The sequence below is a fragment of the Hylobates moloch genome, unplaced genomic scaffold, assembly GCF_009828535.3.
Source record: "Hylobates moloch isolate HMO894 unplaced genomic scaffold, HMol_V3 SCAFFOLD_9, whole genome shotgun sequence".
In the NCBI taxonomy this organism is placed as follows: Eukaryota; Metazoa; Chordata; class Mammalia; order Primates; family Hylobatidae; genus Hylobates; species Hylobates moloch.
The window spans coordinates 25,590,988-25,615,564 of NW_026652284.1; the positions used below are offsets into that span (position 1 = coordinate 25,590,988).

The 24,577-nt window shown below is 49.9% G+C and overlaps 1 protein-coding gene across 1 annotated transcript in view; it reads right to left on the reverse strand.

Annotated features, from left to right (window-relative positions):
- Nucleotides 1-24,577, reverse strand: part of WASF2 (WASP family member 2) — a 118,593-nt gene that overhangs the window by 89,621 nt on the left and 4,395 nt on the right. The window lies entirely within an intron of this gene.

Genomic DNA, 24,577 nt, shown 5'->3' on the forward strand with positions numbered 1-24,577 from the left:
GAGGCTGAGGCAGGACAATCGCTTGCACCCGGGAGGCGGAGGTTGCAGTGAGCCGAGATCACGCCATTGCACTCCAGCCTGGGCAACAAGAGCGAAACCCCATCTCAAAAAAAAAAAAAAAAAAAAAGGCCGGGCGCGGTGGCTCACGCCTGTAATCCCAACACTTTGGGATGCCGAGGCGAGGCGGGCGGATTACTTGAGGTCAGGAGTTGAAGACCAGTCTGGCCAAGTGCAACCCTGCCTCTAGGCGGATCACCTGAGGTCGGGTGTTTGAAACCAGCCTGGCCAACATGGTGAAACCCCATCTCTACTAAAAATACAAAAAATTAGCCGGGCACGGTGGCACATGCCTGTAATCCCAGCTACTCCAGAGGCAGAGGCAAGAGAATCGCTTCAACCTGGGAGGTGGAGGTTGCGGTGAGCCGAGATCGCGCCATTGCACTCCAGCCTGGGCAACAAGGGCAAAACTCTGTCTCCAAAAAAGAAAAAAGAAACCCTGCCTGTATTAAAAACACAAGAATTAGCTGGGCGTGGTGGTGCGCGCCTGTAATCCCAGCTACTTGGGAGGCAGGAGAATCGCTTGAACCTGGGTGGTGGATGTTGCAGTGAGCCAAGATCATGCCACTGCACTCCAGCCTGGGAGACAGAGCGAGTCTCAAAAAAAAAAAAAAAAAGCCACAGCTACATAGAAATGTGACAAATTCACATGTTAGCAAAGATACCTCACTTAGTTCTCTAGGGCAACCCTGTACGGCAGGTATTACCCTCATTTTTGCAGAAGAGAAAACTGAGTCTTCCTGAAGTTGCATGACTTACCCAGGGTCCTTCAGGGACTTTGAAACAGCCCCGGAACTCAAACCTGTTTCTTTTGGTTTCCATTCCTGTATTTCTCCCTTTTAGGCCTGGTATCATATGAGAATGACTTCCCTCCCCTCCCCTCTACTCTTCCCTCACCCATCCCCTTAGCATTCCAGGAAAGGTCTTAAGGGTGCCAGGTCAGTCTCTTATCTCTCTGATCAACGTAGACTTGGGCACAGACCACCCCCCAGCTATTGTTAACCACCAGGGTTCCTGAGGAAAAGTGACACCAGGGGTGTGCCCAGGCTGTTTCTGGGGTCCTAGGAGTCAGGACGTGAAAAGGGGGTGACAGATGGGTCGAGAACCTACACAGAATCTCAAATGAGGATGCAGAGGCTCAGAGGGGGGCCGTGATGGCACTGTGAGCCCTCAGCAGGGCTGCCTCCATGCCAGGACTTAAATCCAGGTTTCTCTGCTCTCAGAACAGGGCTCTTTTCACCACAGGATTGTTTTTCCCAGAAGAGCTGCTTGGCTGTAATTCCTAGTCCTTTTCCCTCCCTGGAAAGGAAGGAGGCCAAGAAGGGAGTGGGAGGGGAAGCAGCCTAAGACTTCAGAAGGGCAGAGACAGCCAAGGGGGTGGTGCCAGCAGGGCCCTGGTGCCATCCGAATTGGTGTCCTCCAGGCTCAAACTGGGACATGTGGTCTGACAACCAAGGACTATTTAAATCCTGGCTGTGGCTGTTGGGTGCTGGGAGGCAGCTGTGCAGAAGGCAGTGGCTTTGGGGTTAGGCAGACCTGAGATCGAGTCCTAGCACCACCACTCTCTAGCTCTCTGAGCCTCACCTACCTCTTCTCTGAAATGATGACAAAAGGGCAGTTGTGAGGATTCAATTAGTTAATTGTAGCGTTAATGAGTCATGTGTGTAAAGTGCCTGGTAGCTATTTATTCATTCATGGATTCATCCATTCGATAAAAAATTATTAAGCACCCACCACATAGAGGGCAGCCTGACAGTGGCGTAGCTACAATAGCAAGCAAAACAGACTCAGATCCTCATGGAACTTAAAGTCTGGGAAGGAAGAAAGTTGTTAACCAAGTGATCAGACAAATCAAAAACAGAAACTGAGATAAGGAAGCAGAAGGTAAAGTGCAATGTGTTTATGAGAGTGAATGTCAGTGGATGGGGTGGGGTCAAAGGAGACTTTCCTGAAGAGATGATGACTGAGGTGAGTTGATGAATGGGGGTTCATTTACTCTTTTTTTTTGGAGACAGAGTCTTGCTCTGTCACCCAGGCTGCAACCCAGACTGGAGTGCAGTGACACAATCTCGGCTCACTGCAACCTCCGCCTCCTGGGTTCAAGCGATTCTTGTGCCTCAGCCTCCTGAGTAGCTGGGATTACAGGCATGTGCCACCACACCCAGCTAATTTTTGTATGTTTACTACATACATGGCAAGAGGGGGTTTCGCTGTGTTGCCCAGGCTGGTCTCAAACTCCTGATCTCAAGTGATCCATCTGCCCTGGCCTCCCAAAGTGCTGGGATTACAAGTGTGAGCCACTGCGCCCGGCCAAGTTCATCCATTCTTGAATGAGCGAGAGGCTGGGAGAAAGGTTGCAGGCCAAGGGAATGGGTGTGGAAAGGCGTGGAAGCCCATGGGGGCGGTGGCAGTGGGGAGGAAGGGTCTGTGGGCCACCAGGGAAAGTATCATGGTTGTTGATGAATGAGTGAGGATGTTACAGGGGAGGAAACCCAGCTTTGAAAGTGGGGGCTCACCTGTAATCCCAGCGCTTTGGGAGGCCAAGGTGGGAGGATCACTTGAGGCCAGGAGTTTGAGACCAGCCTGGGCAACAAAGATACCCATCTCATTTATGTAAAAACATAATAAATAAATAGATAAGAAAGTAGTGCTGTTCACCAAGGGTCTCTGTACTTTTCTCATAGTCCCTGAAAGAATGCAAGCTTTGAGGCAGACCGACCTGGGTTTGAATCTTAGCTCTGCCAACTCACCGAGGATTGTGTGACCTGAACAGTCATCAAACCTCACTGTGTCTCAGCTACTCTTCTAAGGAATGGGGATAACAATAGAGGGTCATAAGGTGAGGGTGAGGATTTAATAGGAAATATATGTAAATTGTCTGTCATATAAAAGTCGCTGGGTAAACAATGCTTGGTCTTCCCAGCATGGAGGGAAGTGAGCCTGAGGCAGCAGTTGGAGCAGATGGTTTGGGTTCAAGCTGATACAGACATCCATGAACTGGACAAGTTGTCATCTGAACATAATATTTTTGTTTTTGGACAGGATTTTAATCTGTCACCCAGGCTGGCTTGCAGTGGTGCAATCATGGCTCATTGCAGCCTTGAACTCCCGGGCTCAAGCAATCCTTCCACCTCAGCCCCCCAAGTAGCTGGGACTACAGGTGCATGCCACTATGCCCGGCTGATTTTTTTTGTTTTGTGTTTTAGAGATGAAGTCTCCCTATGTTGCCCAGCTTGGTCTCAAACTCCTGGGCTCAAACGATCCTGCCACCTCAGTCTCCCAAAGTACTAGGATTACAGGCATGAGCCACTGTGCCCGGCCTGAATTGTCATACGAGACTTTGGAGCCAGACAAGCCTGGATTTGAATCACTATTATACCACTTCCTAGCAATGTGACTTTGGGCAGGTGACTTCACCTCTCTGAGCCTCAATTTCCTTATCGATAAAATGAAAATCATAATTGTTTTTATTTAATAATTTAAAAAAATAGAGATGGGGTCGGCCAGGCGCAGTGGCTCACGCCTGAATCCCAGCACTTTGGGAGGCCGAGGCGGGCGGATCACGAGGTCAGGAGGTCGAGACCATCCTGGCTAACACGGTGAAACCCCGTCTCTACTAAAAATACAAAAAATTAGCCGGGCGTGGTGGCGGGCGCCTGTAGTCCCAGCTACTCAGGAGGCTGAGGCAGGAGAATGGCGTGAACCCGGGAGGTGGAGGTTTCAGTGAGCTGAGATCGCACCACTGCACTCCAGCCTGGGCAACAGAGTGAGACTTCGTCTAAAAAAAAAATAGAGATGGGGTCTTGCTGTGTTGCCCAGGCTGGTCTAGGACTCCTTGGACTCAGCACCTCAGCCTCCCAAAGTGCTGGGATTACAGGCCGGGCCATAATTGTTTTTATTTCCCAGATATGTTCAAATTAAATGTGATCATAAATATGAAACACTTAGCACAGTGATTGCTTGCAGGTTGTCCCAAAATAGGAGCCTTAATTTTTCCTTTTAGGCAATGCAGATAAAGAAGTTGCTTTCAGAGTGGGAGGTGGTATTGTGCATTTAGTGGTAATATTAATAAGGACCAACATTTAGTGAGCATTTGCTATGTGCCAGGAATGTGCGAATTGCTTTACATGCATTAACTCATCAATCCTCATATCAGTCCTATAAATTATTTATTGAGACACAGTTTTGCTCTGTTGTCCAGGCTGCAGTGCAGTGGCACGATCTTGGCTCACTGCAACTTCTGCCTCTCCAGTTCAAGCAATTCTCCTGCCTCAGCCTCCCAAGTAGCTGGGATTACAGGCTCACACCACCACGCCTGGCTAATTTTTGTATTTTTGGTAGAGACGAGGTTTCACCATGTTGGCCAGGCTGGTGGTGAACTCCAGACCTCCAGTGATCTGCCCGCCTCGGCCTCCCAAAGTACTGTGATTACAGGCGTGAGCCACTGCGCCCAGCCTCAGTCCTATAAATTAGGTCCTGTTATTATCATCCTTATTTTACAAATGAGGGGAAAGGGCCAGGCATGGTAGCTCACACCTGTATTCCCAACACTTTGGGATGCCAAGGCAGGGGGATGGCTTGAGCCTGGGGTTCAAGACCAGCTTGGGTGACATGACAAAACCCCATCTCTACCAAAAATACAAGAATTAACCAGTTTCCTAACCTAGGCTCAAATAAATAAATAAATAAATAAATAAATAGATAGATAAAAATGTAAAAAACAGGGCCAGGCGCGGTGGCTCACGCCTATAATCCCAGCACTTTGGGAGGCCAAGGTGGGTGGATCACCTGAGGTCAGGAGTTCGAGACCAGCCTGACAAACATGGTGAAACCTTGTCTCTACTAAAAATGCAAAAATTAGCTGGGCGTGGTGTGGTGGCAGGCACCTGTAATCTCAGCTGCTCGGGTGCCTGAGGCAGGAGAATCACTTGAACCCAGGAGGCGGAGGTTGCAGTGAGCTGAGATGGCGCCATTGCACTCCAGCCCGGGTGACAAGAGTGAAACTCTGTCCAAAAACAAAACAAAACAAAACAAAACAACAACAACAACAACAAATGAGGTAAAGGAAGCACAGATAGGTTAAGTGACTTGCCCAAGGACGCTACCCAGTTAGGAAGCAACACAGGTAGAATTCAAACGCAGCCATGGAACTTGAGAGGGGTTGCTACCCCTCTCAAGCTTTTTTCCCTCTGCCGCCCAAGGAGTTAAAGGTGTTACCCAGAGCACTGAAAGTATTCACTGCTGGTAGCAAGTTCCCAAGTTCCAAAGGCCAACCCCTATTCCTTTCCTATGAATTCTAAAAAGGAACCGCTGCCTGTTTCCTGATAAGACCAGGGAACAGAGGATCTTCCTCCACAAGGGGAAGCAAGAAGACATTTAAAATCGCCAGAACTTTGCCGCTGAATGGCTGGATAATCTTGGCCAGGTCACACACTCTCTCTGAGCCTCAGTTTCCTTATCTGGGAAATAGGGATAGCAGCTCTGTGTACAAGGCGGTTGTGAGGAGAAGAAATAAGCCCTGCATAAACTCTGCAGTGCAGTCCACACAAGAGTTCCTCTCATTGTTGCTATGGGGACGGTGAGCACTTTGGGAAAGCTGCCTAAGTCAGTATAGCAGGCTAAATTGCCATCTCTGGAAACAGATCTGGGTTCGAGTCTCAGATCTGCCTTTTATGCCCTGTCTTACCTTGAACAAGTTACAAAACCCGACTGAGGCCAGGTACGGTGGCTCACGCCTGTATTCCCAGCACTTTGGGAGGCTGAGGCAGGCGGATCACGAGGTCAAGAGATCGAGACCATCCTGGCCAATATGGTGAAACCCTGTCTCTACTAAAAACACAAAATTAGCCAGGCGTGGTGGCACTTGCCTGTAATCCCAGCTACTCGGGAGGCTGAGGCAGGAGAATCGCTTGAACCCGGGAGGCGGAGGTTGCAGTGAGCTGAGATCACGCCATTGCACTCCAGCCTGGGCAACGGAGCGAGACTCTGTCTCAAAAAACATTTTTTTTTAATAAAAATAAAAATACAAAAACTAGCCCGGCATGGTGGTGGGCGCCTGTAATCCCAGCTACTCAGGAGGCTGAGGCAAGAGATTGCTTGAACCCGGGAGGCAGAGGTTGCAGCGAGCCAAGATCGCGCCACTGCACTCCAGCCAAACAGAGGGAAACTCCGTTCCCCGCCCCCCCCCCAAAAAAAACAAAAAAAAAACAACCTAGCTGAGCCTCAGTTTTCTAACCTATAAAATGGAGTGAATAAAACTAGTCTCATGGAGCTGGAGAGAAAATACAAATGCAATGAGAGAATGCGTTAAAAAGCTATGAGCCAGCACTGGGAACAGAACTGACAGAGTGCAGTCAGCTAAGGAATTGCAGGGGGAGCAACAAAGCACAGGGACCAGGAAGAATCACCCCTCCCCGCTCCCTGACCCCCATTTGAGGGGAGAAGGGTGGAGAGCACTGTTCTCAGAGCCCAGAATGATCTCCAGGTCACCCCCCTCCCTCTGGCATCCTGAGCTCTTGCTGGGTCCACAGTCTCTCTCTCTCTCTCTCTCTTTCTCTCGTCAAACAAGTTCTTCTCCACTGAGCAATCCCAGGGGGCCACGAACCTCGGTTCCAGCCAAGCTCGCAGGCTTTCCCCACCTCCACATCCTTAATCTGCAGCCTTTGCATTTGCCATTCCTTCCACCTGGAATGCTCTCTCCTCCCTGAGTGCCTTTGATGGGGAAGAGGGGGTTGCTGAGGGGAAGGATCTGGAATGATGCCCCCCCACCTCCTCACTCCCCTCCCCTGCATCCCCCACGCTGCAGGCCTGACCTCCCCGCTCCCAGCGTGGGGGACAGAGGCAGTGCTATGTGGAGGAGGAAACGGGGTGGGGGCGGGGGTACTCAGGGAAGGGCCCTCTGTGGGGTTTTTCACCTGCTTAGAAGAAGCAGACGGAAATGAAAGCTCTGGAAAAAATGCCTGCTGCTCTGCTTCCGAGGCCCCAGCTCGGTGAAGCCTCCCTGCCTTCCCACTATGCCATCTCCTCCTCCTCCACCTCCTCCTCCTCCTCCTCCTCCTCCTCCTCCTCCTCCTTCAGGCAGGTTCCACAGTCAGGGAAATGGGGTGGGTGGGAGGGCCAGAGAGACCTAGGTTCAAATCCCATTCCTGCCACTTACCCAGCCAATGACCTTAGCAAGCTGCCTGGCCTGTTTACGCCTCATTTCTTTGTAAAAGGGGACAATAATCCCTGTCTCTCAGGCTGCTGTGAGGACCAAGTGAGATGGCAGATAAAACTGCCTGGCAGGACCAAAGTGTTCAGCGATCGAGAGAATAACAGTGATAGGAAATACACAGTGCCCATGTGTACCTGGCATAGCTCTCAGCACCTTGCATATATTTACCTATTTAACTCCTGATACGGTAGATATTATTACTAGCCCCAGTTTGCAGAAGAGGAAACTGAGGCACAAGGAGATTTCTGTAACTTGCACATGCTCACACAGCCAGTAAGGGGTAGAGCTTAATCTGTGCTCTTACTCATCACACTATGGCACATTTAGTGATAGTTCCCGTGATGATGATGCTGCTGATGATTAGGATTTTTCTTTCTTTTCTTTTTTTTTTGAGATGGAGTCTCGCTCTGTCACCCAGGCTGGAGTGCAGTGGCATGATCTCAGCTCACTGCAATCTCCGCCTCCTGGGTTTAAGTGATTCTCATGCCTCAGCCTCCTGAGTAGCTAGGATTGCAGACACCCACCACCATGCCCAGCTAATTTTCGTATTTTTTGAAGATGGGGTTTCACCATGTTGGCCAGGCTCGTCTAGAACTCCTGACCTTGTGATCCGCCCACCTCGACCTCCCAAAGTGCTGGGATCACAGGCGTGAGCCACCGCGCCCAGCCTGTTTGTACTGGTACTATGCCCTCAGTAAGTACCTGTTATTCTCTTTCCTCCTACCTTCAAAATCCTGCCTGAATTTTTTTTTTTTTTTGAGACAGAGTTTCACTCTTGTTGCCCAGGCTGGAGTGCAATGGCGCCATCTTGGCTCACCACAACCTCTGCCTCCAGGGTTCAAGCCATTCTCCTGCCTCAGCCTCCCGAGTAGCTGGGATTACAGGCATGCACCACCACGCTTGGCTAATTTTATATTTTTAGTAGACAGTGTTTCTCCATGTTGGTCAGGCTGGTCTTAAACTCCTGACCTCAGGTGATCCTCCCACCTCAGCCTCCCAAAGTGCTGGGATTACAGGTGTGAGCCACCGTACCCGGCCTGAATTATTTATTTATTTTTATTTTTAATTTTTTTAAGATAAGGTCTCACTCTGTCACCAGACTGGAGTGCAGTGGTGCTATCTCAGCTCACTGCAGCCTCTACCTCCTGGACTCAAGTGATTTTCCCACCTCAGCCTCCAAGTAGCTGGGACTACAGGTGCGTGCCACCATGCTCGGCTAATTTTTATTTATTTATTTATTTATTTTTTGTAGAGATGGGGTTTTGCCATGTTGCCCAGGCTGGTCTTCTTCTTCTTCTTTTTTTAAATACAGATGGGGATGGGGCTGGGGGTCTTGCTATGTTGGCCAGGTTGGTCTTTAACTCTTGGCCTCAAGCAATCCTCCTGCCTTGGCCTCCCAAAGTGCTAGGATTACAAGTGTGAGCCACCCGGCCCAGCCTCCCAGGCTTGTATTGAACTCCTGAGCACAAGCAGTCTGCCCACCTTGGCCTCCCAAAGTGCTGGGATTACAGGTATGAGCCATGGCACCCAGCCCAAAATCCTGCCTCAGTTTTACCTCCTTCGTGACATCTTCCAGTCTATTCATATAATAAGGATATATTGCTGCCTGCCCTGGCCAGGCTTGTGCAGGGCACTGGGGATGGAGGGATCAGTCCACTCAGACTCTGCCCTTGAGTGGCTCCCAATCTGATGAGGGAGAAGATATATATAAAAATTACAATAAAAGTGGAAGACACTGATTGCAGTAGGAGCTATGAGCTTATAGAAGTAGAGAACTTAACTGGGAGATTGGGACAGGCTTACAGAGGAAGGGCCATTTGGAAGGGGTTTTGAAGAGTGAGTAGGAGTTCCTCAGGCAGAATTAGGAAGTAGGAACAGAATATGATCTACCCTGCAAAGCGGACTGAATAAAAAAAGCCTGGGGAATAAAAACCCTAGAAGAAAACCTAGGCAACACCATTCAGGACATAGGCATGGGCAAAAACACCCAAAGCAATTGCAACAAAAGCCAAAATTGACAAGTGGGATCTAATTAAACTAAAGAGCTTCTGCACAGCAGAAGAAACTATTATCGGCCGGGTGCGGTGGCTCACGCCTGTAATCTCAGCACTTTGGGAGGCTGAGACGGGCAGATCACGAGGTCAGGAGATTGAGACCGTCCTGGCTAGCACAGTGTAACCCCATCTCTACTAAAAATACAAAAAAATTAGCTGGGCATGGTGGCGGGCGCCTGTAGTCCCAGCTACTCGGGAGGCTGAGGCAGGAGAATGGCGTGAACCCGGAAGGCAGAGCTTGCAGTGAGCTGAGATCACACCACTGCACACCAGCCTGGGAGACAGAGGAAGACTCCATCTTAAAAAAAAAAAAAAAAAAAAAAAAAAAAGAGAAAAAAAAGAAACTATCATCAGAGTGAACAGGCAACCTACAGAATGGGAGAAAATTTTTTCAGTCTACTGATCTGACAAAGGTCTAATATCCAGAATCTACAAGGAACTTAAACATATTTATAAGAAAAAACCAACTCCATCAAAAAGTGAGTTAAGGATATGAACACTTCTCAAAAGAAGATATTTACATGGCCAACAAATATATGAAAAAAAACTCAACATCACTGGCCATCAGAGAAATGCAAATCAAAACCACAATGAGATACCATCTCACGCCAGTCAGAATGGCAGTTATTTTTATTTATTTATTTATTTATTTTTGAGACAGAGTCTCACTGTGTCACCAGGTTGGAGTGCAGTCTATCTCTGTCACCAGACTGGAGTGCAGTGGCGTGATCTCAGCTCACTGCAACCTCCGTCTCCTGGGTTCAAGCGATTCTCCTGCCTCAGGCTCCCCAGTAACTGGGACTACAGGTGCGTGCCACCACACTCAGCTAACTTTTTTTTTTTTCTTGACAGGGTCTCGCTCTGTCACCCGGGCTGGAGTGCAGTGGTGCGATCTCGGCTCACTGCAAGCTCCACCTCCCAGGTTCACGCCATTCTCCTGCCTCAGCCTCCCGAGTAGCTGGGACTACAGGCGCCTGCCACCAAGCCTGGCTAATTTTTTTTTTTTTTTTTTTTGCATTTTTAGTAGAGACTGGGTTTCACTGTGTTAGCCAGGATGGTCTGGATCTCATGACCTCGTGATCCACCCATCTTGGCCTCCCAAAGTGCTGGGATTATAAGCGTGAGTCACTGCGCCTGGCCAGAATGGCAGTTATTAAAAAGTCAGGAAACAATAGATGCTGGTGAGGCTGTGGTGAAATAGGAACGCTTTTACACTGTTGGTGAGAATGTTAATTAGTTCAACCATTGTGGAAGATATTATGGCAATTCCTCAAGGATCTAGAACCAGAAATACCATTTGACCCAGCAATCCCATTACTGGGTATATACCCAAAGGAATATAAATCATTCTACTGGCTGGGCGCGGTGGCTCATACCTGTAATCCCAGCACTTTGGGGGGCCGAGGTGGGCGGATCACGAGGTCCGGAGATGGAGACCATCTTGGCTAACGCAGTGAAACCCTGTCTCTACTAAAAATACAAAAAATTAGCCGGGCGTGGTGGCGGGCGCCTGTAGTCCCAGCTACTCAGGAGGCTGAGGCAGGAGAATGGCATGAACGCGGGAGGTGGAGCTTGCAGTGAACCGAGATCGCGCCACTGCACTCCAGCCTGGGCAACAGAGCAAGACTCTGTCTCAAAAAATAAAATAAAATAAAATAAAATAACTCATCCTACTATAAAGACACATGCACATGTATGTTTATTGCAGCACTATTTACAATAGCAAACACATGGAAACAACCCAAATGCCCATCAATGATAGACTGGATAAAGAAAATGTGGTACATATACACCATGGAATACTATGCAGCCATAAAAAGGACATGGATGAAGCTGGAAGCCATCATCCTTAGCAAATTAACACAAGAACAGAAAACCAAACACCGCATGTTCTCACTCATAAGTGGGAGTTGAACATTGAGAACACATGGACACAGAGAGGGGAACAGCACACACCAGGGCCTGTTTGAGGTTTGGAGGGTGAGGGGAGGGAACTTAGAGAATGGGTCAATAGGTGCAGCAAACCACCATGGCACATGAATACCTGTGTAACAAACCTGCACGTTCTGCACACGTATCTCATTTTTTTTTAGAGAAATTAAAAAAAAAAAAAAAAAGACTGGAGAGTAGCATGTCTTGGGTCAGTTTTATTTTAGGTTCCATACTAGGCACTGCAGGTATAGAAGTAGAAAAATATGGCTAGGCGTGGTGGCTCAAGCCTGTAATCCCAGCACTTTGGGAGGCCAAGGTGGGTGGATCACCTGAGGTCGGGAGTTCAAGACCAGCCTGACAAACATGGAGAAACCCCGTCTCTACTAAAAGTACAAAATTAGCCGGGCATGGTGGCACATGCCTGTAATCCCAGCTAGTCGGGAGGCTGAGGCAGGAAAATCACTTGAACCCACGTGGCAGAGGTTGTGGTGAACCGAGATCAGGCCATTGCACTCCAGCCTGGGCAACAAGAGCAAACTCCGTCTCAAAAAAAAAAAAAAAAAAAAAAAAAAGTAGAAAAATTGGTGGGTGAGGCTCACCCTGTAACCACCAAGGCGGGTGGATCACCTGAGGTCGGCAGTTTGAGACCAGCCTGACCAACATGGAGAAACCCCATCTCTACTAAAAATACAAAATTAGCTGGGCATGGTGGCACACGCCTATAATCCCAGCTATTCGGGAGGCTGAGGCAGGAGAATCACTTGAACCCAGGAGGCAGAGGTTGGGGTGAGCCGAGATCGCACCACTGCACTCCAGCCTGGGCAACAAGAACAAAACTCCGTCTCAAAAAAAAAAAAAGAAAGAAAGAAAAATATTAGGCCCTCAGGCAGCTTACAGACTTGGGGCAAGGAAATGAAAAGGAATTAGTAAAACAAAAATATGGATATAAAAAATCCATAGGGGGTTAGGTGTGGCAGCTCATGTCTGCAATCCCAGCACATAGTGAGAATCACATCTCTACAAAAAAAAAAAAAAAAAAAAAAAAAAAAGAAGGGCTTTGGGAGCACCAGGAAGAGACATAAACCGGTCTGGAGGAGTCAGTAGAGGAGTAGTTGACATCTAGGCTGAGACTTAAAGACCAGAGCCAGATCGTGTCACCTAGTGCCATACCAGCCTGGGTATAAATTCAACATAAAAACAAAACTCACCAGAAAATAAAACCAAGAAGCTCCAATAAAGTTCTGAATTTTCCCATGAACACTATTTCAGTGGTTTTTTGTTTGTTTGTTTTATTGAGATGAAGTCTCACTCTGTCGCCCAGGCTGGAGTGAGTGCAGTGGCTGGATCTCGGCTCTCTGCAACCCCCACCTCCTGGGTTCAAGCGATTCTCTTGCCTCAGCCCCTGGAGTAGCTGGGATTACAGGCGCCCACAATCATGCCTGGCTAATTTTTGTATTTTTAGTAGAGACGGAGTGTCACCATGTTTGCCAGGCTGGTCTCGAACTCCCAACCTGAGGTGATCCGCCCACCTCCCAAAGTGCTGTGATTATAGGCGTGAGCCACCGCACCCAGCCTATTTCAGTGATTTTAAAAAATTATTGAATGTCAAACTATTTGAAAAAAAAGTCTTGAGTATCCCTGCTTTGCTGGGCTCTGAACAGTGTGTTCTGTTCCTTGAATCTGACAAGGGAACAGGTCTGAGACAGCCAGGAGAGGCAGGCAGGTGGTTGGAATTTCATGTGCAAAGGCCCAGAGGCAAGAGAAAAAATGATGGCTCATTGGGGGAGAAGGACATCCTTGGATGAGGGCTGGGGAGTGGGGAGAGGTGGAGATCGAGGATTGGACTGGATTCCGGGGGTGCTGGGGAGGCATGGAAGAGTTTTAACAGAGATGTGTCACAATCAAATGTCCCTTTTGCAGGATCACTCTGAATTTTTTTTTTTTTTTTTTTTTTTTGAGATGGAGTCTGGCTCTGTTGCCCAGGCTGGAATGCAGTGGCGCGATCTCGGCTCACTGCAATCTCCGCCTCCCGGGTTCAAGTGATTCTCCTGCCTCAGCCTTCCAAGTAGCTGGGACTACACGTGCGCACCACCACGCTAATTTTTGTATTTTTAGTAGAAACGGGGTTTCACCATGTTGGCCAGGATGGTCTCGATCTCTTGACCTTGTGATCTGCCTGTCTCGGCCTCCCACAGTGCTGGGATTACAGGCGTGAGCCACCGTGCCCGGCTCACTCTGAATACTTTGAGCGACCTATTTATGATTTGAATTTATTCATTCGAGAAGCACCCCAACATACCTCCTATGTGTCAGGCATGGACCCAGGAACTGTGACTACAACAGATAATTAGGGGTTGGTTCCTCAGACAGGACAAAGGGCAGGACACTGAGTGCCACCTCTACAGAGGGGTCTGACTGGATAAAGACAAAGTGTGAAAGTGTATGACTTTCACAAAACAAGAAAGCCAAGCCCTGTGTAGGGTGACGGGGTGCAGGGATGGGAGACGGCACTCAGGAGCTAGCACTGGACAGGCCAGTGATTCTGAAGACAGAGGATAAAGGAACGAAAGCAGGAAGAGAGGGAATGAGTTATGGGTGAAATATTCAGATCCTGTAGCCTCCATAGAAGGTGGCCAAGTGGGCAGGGGGCAAAGTCCCAGCCAAGCCCCTCAGCACCCCCATGTGTTCCCAGCCCTGCTGAGCCCTGCAGCTCGTCTCCTCCTGGCTCCAAAAGCCAGACCAAACCCCGGAGAACAGAGGCGGGTGAGGAGGGGGCGGGTGGGGGACAAGCCCAGGCCTCTCACCCCAGCAAAGCCTGCCTTCCCAGTGCCTGGGGCCAACCCAGCTGAGAAGCCAGAGGTTACAGGGAAAGGATTAAGGAGTTGCTTGCTTTTTTACCCAAACTCTGCTGTATTTCTCTGTCTTTCTTCAATCTCTCTCTCTCTCTCTTTTTTTTTTTTTTTAAAGAAAAATGTTCCTGTACACGCACCCGGACGCTTTTGCAGGAGGCGGCTGTTGGAGAACTGGGAAAACAGGCCAAGAAACAAGAGAGAGGAAAAAGACCACGCCTCGCCTGGCAGATTCCTAATGGCCCAGGAGACCTGAGGCTTTACAGTGGGAGGCCGGTGGGGGCTGGCTCGGGTGGGAGGGAAGGGCAGGCCGAAGGACAGCCACTTGCTGGCTGGTGACCTTGGGCGGGATACTGCCTGCTTCCCTCTGGTGAGAATGGGGAGGAGGGAGGCAGGGGCAGGCCTGGCCAGCTGAGGTCACAGGAAGGCCCCTTCCAGCCTGAAACGCGATCTCGGGATGTGGGGCCTGCCAACCTGCAGCGACCCTGGGCCAGCAGAGATGAAAGGCCGCCTGTCCCCAGCTTCCGGACCCCCAAGGCCCCACTGCCTCAAACTTGGAGAGCAGCAGAGCTGTTGCCACTGGCTGGAGCCAGCTGCTGGGCTCCCCACCCCACCTTATGTCATCCAACCCTCCCTTCCCTGTTTTGCAGAGGACACTCAGGCCCAGAGAGGGTGGTGACCTGCCCGAGGTCACACAGCAAGTGGGAGGCTGAGCCAAGGTTCACCACAGTCTTTGGACTCCAAGTCCAGGCCTCCTGCCTTTCCCAGAAACTTGGCTGCCTGGGGGCTTACCCTGGGGAGTTGGAGAGAACTAAGGCTGGGGAGGACACTTAGGAGCTGTGTCTGTTTGAAGTCACAACTTAATGTTGACTAAAGTGCTTTTTTTTAAAAGACAAAAAGAAAATTCCCAGCCCCTGCCATAAGCCTGGACTTGCTCGCTGGCAGGGGAAGGAATGCAGCTCTGGCCACCACAGCTGCTGGTGGCCAGCTGCAGCCTCAGCTTCTGCTGCTCCCGCCCCAGCCGGCAAAGGGACAAAGGCCTCTTCTCAGGCCTGTCCGCTCCAGCCCCCTGGATCAGCTGGCAGAACACTGACGGAGCCTCCTCTGTCACAAACCTGCTAAGTCATCGTTCCTCCCTGGGCCTTAGTGCCCTTTCTGTAAAATGGGGGCACAGTATCTGCCTGACCTACTTCTCAGCACTGTTTTGAGGCTCCAAGTAAAGTTCTGGAAATACAAAGCTCTCAGCGCCTCCTTCCACCCGCGGGTCTGCCTTCTCACTGTGCCCTTTGCCTCGAATGCCCCTCCCTCCCTCATGCGTTCCCTGGCCAGCCCCAAGTCACTCAGCTCAGCTCAGTGGGACCATCGCCTGCTCTGAAACCTTCCCTCAACTCCAGTTGGAGGCACCTTCGGAAGAAAAAAGACGGCAGTGCTGCTGTATTTATCATGGTTGTACAAAATTAAATAATTGGCCAGTGTGGTGCCTCAGGCCTGTAATCCCAGCGCTTTGGGAGGCTGAGGTGGGAGGATTACTTGAAGCCAGGTATTTGAGACCAGCCTGGGCAACATGGCAAAACCCTGTCTCTAGAAGAAATAAATTAGCTGGGCATGGTGGCATGTGCCTGTAGTGCCTGCTACTCGGGAGGCTGAGGTAGTAGGATGGATTGAGCCTGGGAGGTCGAGGAGGCTGCAGTGAGCTGTAACTGTGCCACTGAACTCCAGCCTGGGTGACAGAGTGAGGCCCTGTCTCAAACATAAAAATAAAAATAAATTAAATAGGCTGGGGGTGGTGCCTCACACCTGTAATCCCAGCACTTTGGGAGGCTGAGGCAGGTAGATCACCTGAGGCCAGGAGTTTGAGACCAGCCTGGCCAAAATGGTGAAACCCCATCTCTACTAAAAGTACAAAAATTAGCCTGGCATGGTGGCACACGCCTGTAGTCTCAGCTACTCAGGAGGCTGAGGCAGGAGAGTCACTTGAATCTGGGAGACGGAGGTTGCAGTGAGCCAAGATCGTGCCACTGCACTCTAGCCTGGGCGACAGAGCAAGACTCCGTCTCAATAATAATAATAATGAATTAAATAATTAATTGTGCACTTGGATCCTCGTTAAAATGTAAACTCTAATAATAGCTAATGTCAAATGCTGACCTGGAACCCAGGACTTTACATTTAACCCATTTAATCTGCATGGTAGGTACTGTTGGTATCCCCATCTTACAGATGAGGAAACTGAGACAATGAGAGTTTCACTCACTCACCTGAAGTCACAGCAAGTTGGAGGCTGAGCCAGGACTCACCACAAATAAGTTGCAAATCAGTATTCAAATGCAGACCCCTGGCTGTAACCATTACATCACTAATGACACGGGTTTAGTTTGTGCCCTGATGTATCCCCGGTTCCTGGCACAGCATCTGGCATACAGTAGGTGCTCCATATATGTTAGATAAATACATACACAAATAGGTGATGAATATAAATGAGTATTTGGAGAAGAATAAAGCACCTATCAGGAGTGAATTTTGCAGGTGCCACATGTGGGGCTGAGGGCTGAGTCATGGTAGGCGGCTAGGGGGTGCCCAGTATGTTGTTAAAAACTAATTACTGGAGCTGGACGCAGTGCCTTATGCCTCTCATCCCAGCACTTTGGGAGGCCAAGGCAGGAGGATTGCTTGAGCCCAGGAGTTTAATACCAGTCTGGGCAACATAGACCCCATCTCTCATGTTGACAAGGCTGGTCTTGAACTCCAGACCTTAAATGATCTGCCCGCCTTGGTCTCTCAAAGTGCTGGGATTACAGGTGTGAGCCACTGCACCCGGCTTTTTTTTTTTTTTTTTTTTTTTGAGACAGGGTCTCACTCTCTTGCACAGGTTAGAGTACAGTGACACAATCACGGTTCCCTGTAGTCTCAACCTCCCAGGCTCCCACCTCACTCTCCTGAGCAGCTGGAACTACAGGTGTGTGCTACCACGCCTGGCCTGTGAGACCTCATCTCTACAAAAAATTTTAAAAATTGGCCGAACGCAGTGGCTCACGCCTGTAATCCCAGCATTTTGGGAGGCCAAGGCAGGTGGATCATGAGGTCAGGAGTTTGAGACCAGCCTGACCTACATGGTGAAACCCCATCTAAAAATACAAAAATTAGCTGGGCATGGTGGCGTGTGCCTATAATCCCAGCTACTCAGGTGGCTGAGGCAGGAGAATCACTTGAACCCGGGAGGCTGAGATCGCGCCATTGCACTCCAGCCTGGGTGACAGAGTGAGACTCCGTCTCAAAAAAATAAAAATTAAAATTAAAAAAATTAGCCAAAGCCCGGCATGGTGGCTTATGCGTGTAATCTGAGCACTTTGGGAGGCCGAGGTGGGCAGATCGCTCGAGCCCAGGAGTTCCAGAACAGCCTGGGCAACATGGCAAGACCCCCTCTCTACATAAAATTCAAAAAATGAGCGAGCATGGTGGAGCACACCTGCAGTCTCAGCTACTCAGGAGGCTGATGTGGGAGAATCACCTGAGCCTGGGGAGAAGCTGAGCCTGCAGTGAGCCCTGATCGCGCCACTGCACTCCAGCCTGGGAGACAGAGTGAAACCCTATCTCAAAAAACAACAACAAAAAAAACAAAACGAAATACAAAACCTAATAATTGGGCTTCCTTTTGGAGCACCCAGGCAAAAGCCTGGGACATCAGCTTGGACTCCTCCCTCCACTTGTGTACCGGAACCAATCAGTCCCCAGGTTCCGCTTGGTATCTCCCAGATGCATCCCTTCCTCTTCATCCCTTAACCCCCATCTTTCTCTTGGATTTTTGCAGCAACTCCCACACAGGTTTCTCTGCCTCTAATTTCTTCTCTTCAAAGTGGGCCTCTGAAAACAGAAAGCTAATCGTAAGCATCATCTTTCTTTACCCCACACCCCCATTAGTGAACCTCCCATACCGCCCCTCCACCGCCATTGCTCTCTGGATAAAGCCCACACTCTTCAACCAAGGCTCCCCCAACCCAACCCCTGCTACTCAGCCCTCCAGCCTCACCTCATGGCCCTCTGCTCATGTTGCCACATGTCCTTTGCTCAGGCTACTCTAGGTGGCAGAAGTTCAACTCATGGAAGCAGATAGCACTGAGCTGAAATCCCAGTTTTGCCGCTTACTAGCTGTGTGTCTCAAAGCTTCAGCTGCCACATTGGGAGAATGGCCATAATTATACAATTTCACAAAGTCATCGTGACAATTAAATGAATACATAAAGTGCTGAGCAAACTACCTCACACTCCTGGTAGTCACTATAATTCTTATACTTCCTCTGCCAAAAAGAGCACTTCTTTTTTTTTTTTTTTTTTTTTAATTTTTGAGACAGAGTCTTGCTCTGTCACCAGGCTGGAGTGCAGTGGCACGATCTCAGCTCATTGCAACCTCCGCCTTCCAGGTTCAAGTGATTCCCCTGCCTCAGCCTCCCAAGTAGCTGGGACTACAAGGCATGCACCACCATGCCCGGCTAATTTTTTTTTTTCCTTGTATTTTAGTAGAGACAGGGTTTCACCATGTTGGCCAGGATGGTCTTGATCTTCTGACCTCGTGATCCACCCTCCTCAGCCTCCCAAAGTGCTGGGATTACAGGCATTAGCCATCGCGCCTGGCTCCTTTTTGTTTTCTTCAGAGACGGTCTCGCTCTTTTGGCCGGGTTGCTCTTGAACTCCTGGCCTCAAGCAGTCCTCCCACCTCAGCCTCCCAAAGTGCTAGGGTTAAAGGCATGAGCCACCATGCCTGGCCTCAAAGACCTTTTCTTACTGGCAGTCTTACTGATTTGTTATGGCCCAGCTCAGATGTCACCTCTTAGAGGAAATTTTCCTTGATATCCACTCACCATTCCCCAAGTGAAATCAGTCTCACTTTCTATACTCAATTGCACTTTGCACCACTCTAAAGCACGTGTAATACTGTTGGCTGTGGGCACCATCTTTCCCCCACTGCCCCAGGAGTTCCCAGAACAACACCCTTCTTAACTCTAGCACAGGGCCTGGCATGCAGCAGGTACTCAATGTTGGTTGAATTGAATGGAGTCACCACTGTCAGTCTTTCCTGAGTGCCTTGCGGGGAAGAGGCCTGAGTGATGAGACAGCTGAACTCTGTGGGTACTCGGTTGCCTGAGGCACCCCCTCCAGCTCTGGTTTGGGGTATATTGGGATGTATGTGGGAGTGTGAGTGGGTGGAGGAAACTCCTGACCTCTGAGCTCTTTCTTTCCTGTGGGACTTGTCAGGCCTCCAAGAGAGGGAGAGAGGGAAGAGGAGATGAGGCGGTCCAGGTGCTGAGCAGGGGTGGGGCGGGGCTATAGCAGGAGCTGAGGCGTGGGTGGGAGCTGGCAAACTCCAGCTCCTCTAAGACCAGGGCTGGGCCTGGCAGGACGGGGCCTAACAGCCCGAGTCCCCACCTGCAATGCCCCACCTCATCCTGGCACCTGGATTAAGTGACTTTTCAAGTTGTAAAAAAACTATATCTTGATTGCAAAGAAGCAGAATCCAAGCCTGGCCTTGCCTTGTTGCTGAGCTGGGAGAAGGGGGCGTGTTCCCTTTTATTCTCCTTTTTGTGTGGGCAACACCTTGTAGTCCTGAGCACGTCAAAGAAGGTAATACTAGGTTTTTGCAAACCCTGGTCGAAGTCACATTATCCCTGACCTTTGTTTCCAACCTCTTGGCCCTCCTCTCACTTCACTGTCTCCCTGACTTTGCCTCTTCTGGCCTTTCCTCAGCTCTTCCAACACACTTTCCCCTTCTCTCCTCTGGGCTTTCACATATACTGTTTTCTCTGTCTTGAATTTTTCCCCCACTGCCTGATAATTTTGTTTTACGGTTAGTGCTTTCAATGCCTCAGAAATCTTTGCTTAGGCCGGGAAGAATGGCTCACACCTGTAGTCACAGCACTTTGGGAGGCCAAGGCAGGAGGATTGCTTAACCCCAAGAGTCCAAGGCTGCAGGGAGCCATGATTATGCCGCCGCACTCCAGTTTGGCCAACAGAGCAAGACTCTGTCCGTAAAACACGGCAACAACACCGACAACAAAAGAAACCTTTGCCTATCTCAAGGTCAGGAAAATATTCCCATATGTTTTCTTTTTTTTCGAGACAGATCTTGCTCTGTCGCCCAGGCTGGAGTGCAGTGGTGAGATCTTGGCTCACTGCAACTGCTGCCTCCTGGGTTCATGCGACTATCGTGCCTCCGCTTCCCAAGCAGCTGAGACTACAGACACACGCCACTACGCCCGGCTAATTTTTGTATTTTTAGTAGAGACAGGCTTTCACCCTATTGGTCAGGCTGGTCTCGAACTTCTGACGTCAGGTGATCCACCCGCCTCGGCTTCCCAAAATGCTGGGATTACAGGCATGAGCCACCTCGCCCAGCCCCGTATGTTTTCTTCTAGAAGATTTAAAGTGTTTGTGTTCGCATTTAGGTCCATGATTCATGTTGAATTAATTTTTGTACAGTGTGAGGTAGGGGTTGAGAATCATTCCCACCCTGTTAACTCTTATTCTTTACAGTTCAGCTGATACCCCACTTCCTTTGAGAAGTCTTCCTTGACTACTCCTAAACTAGATCAGGTCATCCTACTCCATACGTCATAACACCTTCCACTTGATTGTAGCACTTGTCACAACTGTAATTAAATAATTATTTGTGTAATTCAACAATTATTTGTGTAATTCCTTGTTTAACGTCTCATCCTCCCTACTATACTACAGGCCTGTGAGCTCAGTGCTTGTGATTGTCTTTTTAAAAAATCCACTTTGGGCTGGGAGCAGTGGCTCATGTCTATAATCCCAACACTTTGGGAGGCCAAGGTGGGCGGATCACCTGAGATCAGGAGTTCGAGACCAGCCTGACCAACATGGTGAAGCCATGTCTCTACTTAAAATACAAAATTAGACAGGCATGGTGGCACGTGTCTGTAATCCCAGCTACTCGGGAGGCTGAGGCAGGAGAATCGCTTGAACCCAGGAGGCGGAGGTTGTGGTGAGCGGAGATCATGCCATTGCACTCTAGCCTGGGCAACAAGAGCAAAACGCTGTCTCAAAAAAAAAATCCATTTTAGGCTGGGCGCAGTGGCTCACACCTGTAATCCCAGCACTTTGGGAGGCCGAGGCAGGTGTATCACCTGAGGTCAGGAGTTCAAGACCAGCCAGATCCACATGGCAAAACTCCATCTCTACTAAAAATACAAAAATTAGCCAGGCGTGGTGGCAACTGCCTGTAGTCCCAGCTAATTGGGAGGCTGAGGCAGGAGAATCACTTGAACCCAGGAGGCAAAGGTTGCAGTGAGCTGAGATCACTCCATTGCACCCTGGCGTGGGCGACAGAGCAAGACTCCATCTCAAAAAAACAAAAAAAATCAGGCCAGGTGTAGCGGGTCACACCTGTAAATCCAAGCACTTTGGGAGGCCGAGGCGGGCAGATCACGAGGTCAAGAAATCAAGACCATCCTGGCCAACGTGGTGAAACCCCGTCTCTACTAAAAATACAAAAATTATCTGTGTGTGGTGGCGGGCGCCTGTAGTCCTAGCCACTGGGGAGGCTGAGGCAGGAGAATCACTTGAACCCAGGAGGTGGAGGCTGCAGTGAGCCGAGATCGTGCCACTGCACTCCAGCCTGGCGACAGAGCAAGACTCCATCTCAAAAAAAAAAACAAAATAAAATAAAAATGTATATATAAGTGAAATATGCATGCAGAAAAGTACACATATCAAAACATACACTTTGATATGAATTTTCACAAACTGAACACACTCATATAACCAGTCCCCAGATCAAGATGCAGAACATTTCCTGTACCCAGAAGCCCCCTCCTGTTTCTTCCAGCAATGATCCTTCCTTCCTTCCTTCCTTCCTTCCTTCCTTCCTTCCTTCCTTCCTTCCTTCCTTCACAAGAGTCTTGCTCTGTGGCCCAGGCTGGAGTGCAGTCACGTGATCTCTGCTCACTGCAATCTCTGCCTCCCCGGTTCCAGTGATTCTCCTGCCTCAGCTTCCTGAGTAGCTGGGATTACAGGCGTGTGCCACCACACCTGGCTAATGTTTATATTTTTACTGGAGACAGGGTTTTGCCTTGTTGGCCAGGTTGGTCTCAAACTCCTGACCTCAGGTGATCCACCCACCTCAGCCCCCTAAAGTGCTGGGATTACAGGCATGAGCCACCACACCTGGCCTTATGATTGTCTTTCTTACCCTTATATTCTCAGCACTCAGAACAGAGCCTGGAATTAGTAGGTTCTCAAACAAATCGTTGTTTTTTTGTTTGTTTTGTTTTTTAAATAGACAGGGTTTCATGTTGGCCAGGCTGGTTTCGAACTCCTGACCTCAGGTGATCCACCCCCGCTTGGCCTCCCAAAGTGCTGGGATTACAGGCGCGAGCCACTATGCCCAACAAATCGTTGTTGAATGAGTAGGTTGGCGATGCTTAATTCTTCCAAGGACTCAACCTGGAATCCTGTCTGAGCTTTAGCCCCAGCTTTGTATGACCTTGAGGAGGTCCATTCTGCTTTCTTTCTTTCTTTTTTTTTGAGACAGAGTTTTGCTCTTGTTGCCCAGGTTGGAGTACAATGGCGTGATATCAGCTCACTGCAACCTCCGCCTCCCAGGTTCAGACGATTCTCCTGCCTCAGCCTCCTGAATAGCTGGCATTACAGGTGCCCGCCACCACGTATGGCTAATTTTTGTATTTTTAGTAGAGACAGGGTTTCACCATGTTGGCCGGGCTGGTCTCGAACTCCTGACCTCGTGATCTGCCCGCCTCGGCCTCCCAAAGTGCTGGGATTATAGGCATGAGCCACCGCGCCCTGTCCCCTTTTTGTTTTCTTTAGAGACAGTCTGCTTTCTAGGTCTTAGTGTGCTTGTCTGTAAGATGGGAGTGGATAGTCGGGCACGGTGGCTCACGCCTGTAATCCCAAGACTTTGGGAAGCTGAGGCAGGCAGATCACCTGAGGTCAGGAGTTGCAGACCAGCCTGGCCAACATGGTGAAACCTCATCTCTACTAAAAATACAAAAATTAGCCGGGCGTGGTGGCAGACGCCTGTAATCCCAGCTACTCAGGAGTTTGAGGCAGGAGAATTGCTTGAACTCCGGAGGCAGAGGTTGCCGTGAGCCGAGATCTCTCCATTGCACTCCAGCCTGGGCTACAAGTATGAAACTCCGTCTCAAAAAAAAAAAAAAAAAAAAAGATGGGAGTGGATGGAGGGTGATTGGACTAATAATCTCTTTGGGACTTTTCCAGATACGGCCTTTGGGGCAGAATTAACCCCTGAGTTTCTGACAGTACATTCTCAGGTACTATTCTGGTCATCTGTCTGAAAATGAGGAGTACCTCGGAGGGTTGGAAACTTGATCTCACACAGTGTGAGAAGCCTGGGTCTGAGAGTTGGAAGACCTGGATTTCAGTCCTGGCCTGGCCTCTGGGTGACCTTAGGCAAGTCCCTTCCCCTCCCTGGGCCTCTTGGGTTTTCTCATTTAGCAAGTGACAGGGAGGTTGACCTCAAAAGCTTGAAGAATAGTCATGCTGACTCCAGGCCTCTGAGTGCTAAGGTTCAGTTCCTGATGCATGGGCAACCCTCTGGCTCTGGCCTCCTCCCTGCCAGGCACTGATGGGGGAGAGGGAAGCACAGGAAGTGATACCGCCCAGCGAAAGGAACTCATAGTTTGGCCAGGCGGACCCAGTGTTCCGTCAGGAACCAAATGGAAAATGGGCTGATGGTCCAAGTGCTTATCTGTGTGTGGGGGTGAAAGGACAGGAGTCTGAGTGTTCCGAGTGGGCGTAGGGTATCTGGGGGTAAGACTGGGGCAAAGACAGAGATGGCTTCCTCGGGGAGAAGCCTTTGGAAATTGGCAGGGCAACCAATGGGTGCTTCCCAGAGATGGGAGGAGGCAGGAAGAAGGAAATTGGGTCCAGGTGACCACAGAGCAGCAGCAGCTTGGCCGGGGAGTGGGAGAGGAGGGGCTGGTGGGAGCTCGGGCAGGCGCCTCACAGCTGGGCCTTGGAGGGGAAGTGGGGGGGCAGCCTCTGCTTCGGTCCTGGGTAAGCGCCATCTTCTGAAGCCACAGACTGGGAAGGAGGACACAGTATCAGGCTCAGGCCAGACGTCCCTCTCTCTGAACGGGCCCTGGGGCCCTGCCCAGCTGTCCTGGCACTGCAGGACAGAGGGTGAGGAGCAGGGTCAAGCCCCAGTCCCTAGCTCCTTCCACATGTTCTGCCCAGGTGCCTTCAGATTGGATTCCATTTCCACCTCCTTCTGGCTTGTCGCCCAGAGCGCACCCAGAGCACCTTCACTGCATTCCTGTTGTCAGGCAGATGTTTGAGGCAGGGGGTTGCTAGCCAAGTTAAGGAACTGAGTTATAACTATGATCATGGTAACAGGCAGCAGAGCCCAGGGTGAAGAGCTTGACTATCAGGGTTCAACTCCCAGTTCTGCCATTCATGAGCTGTGCAATCATAGGCAAGTT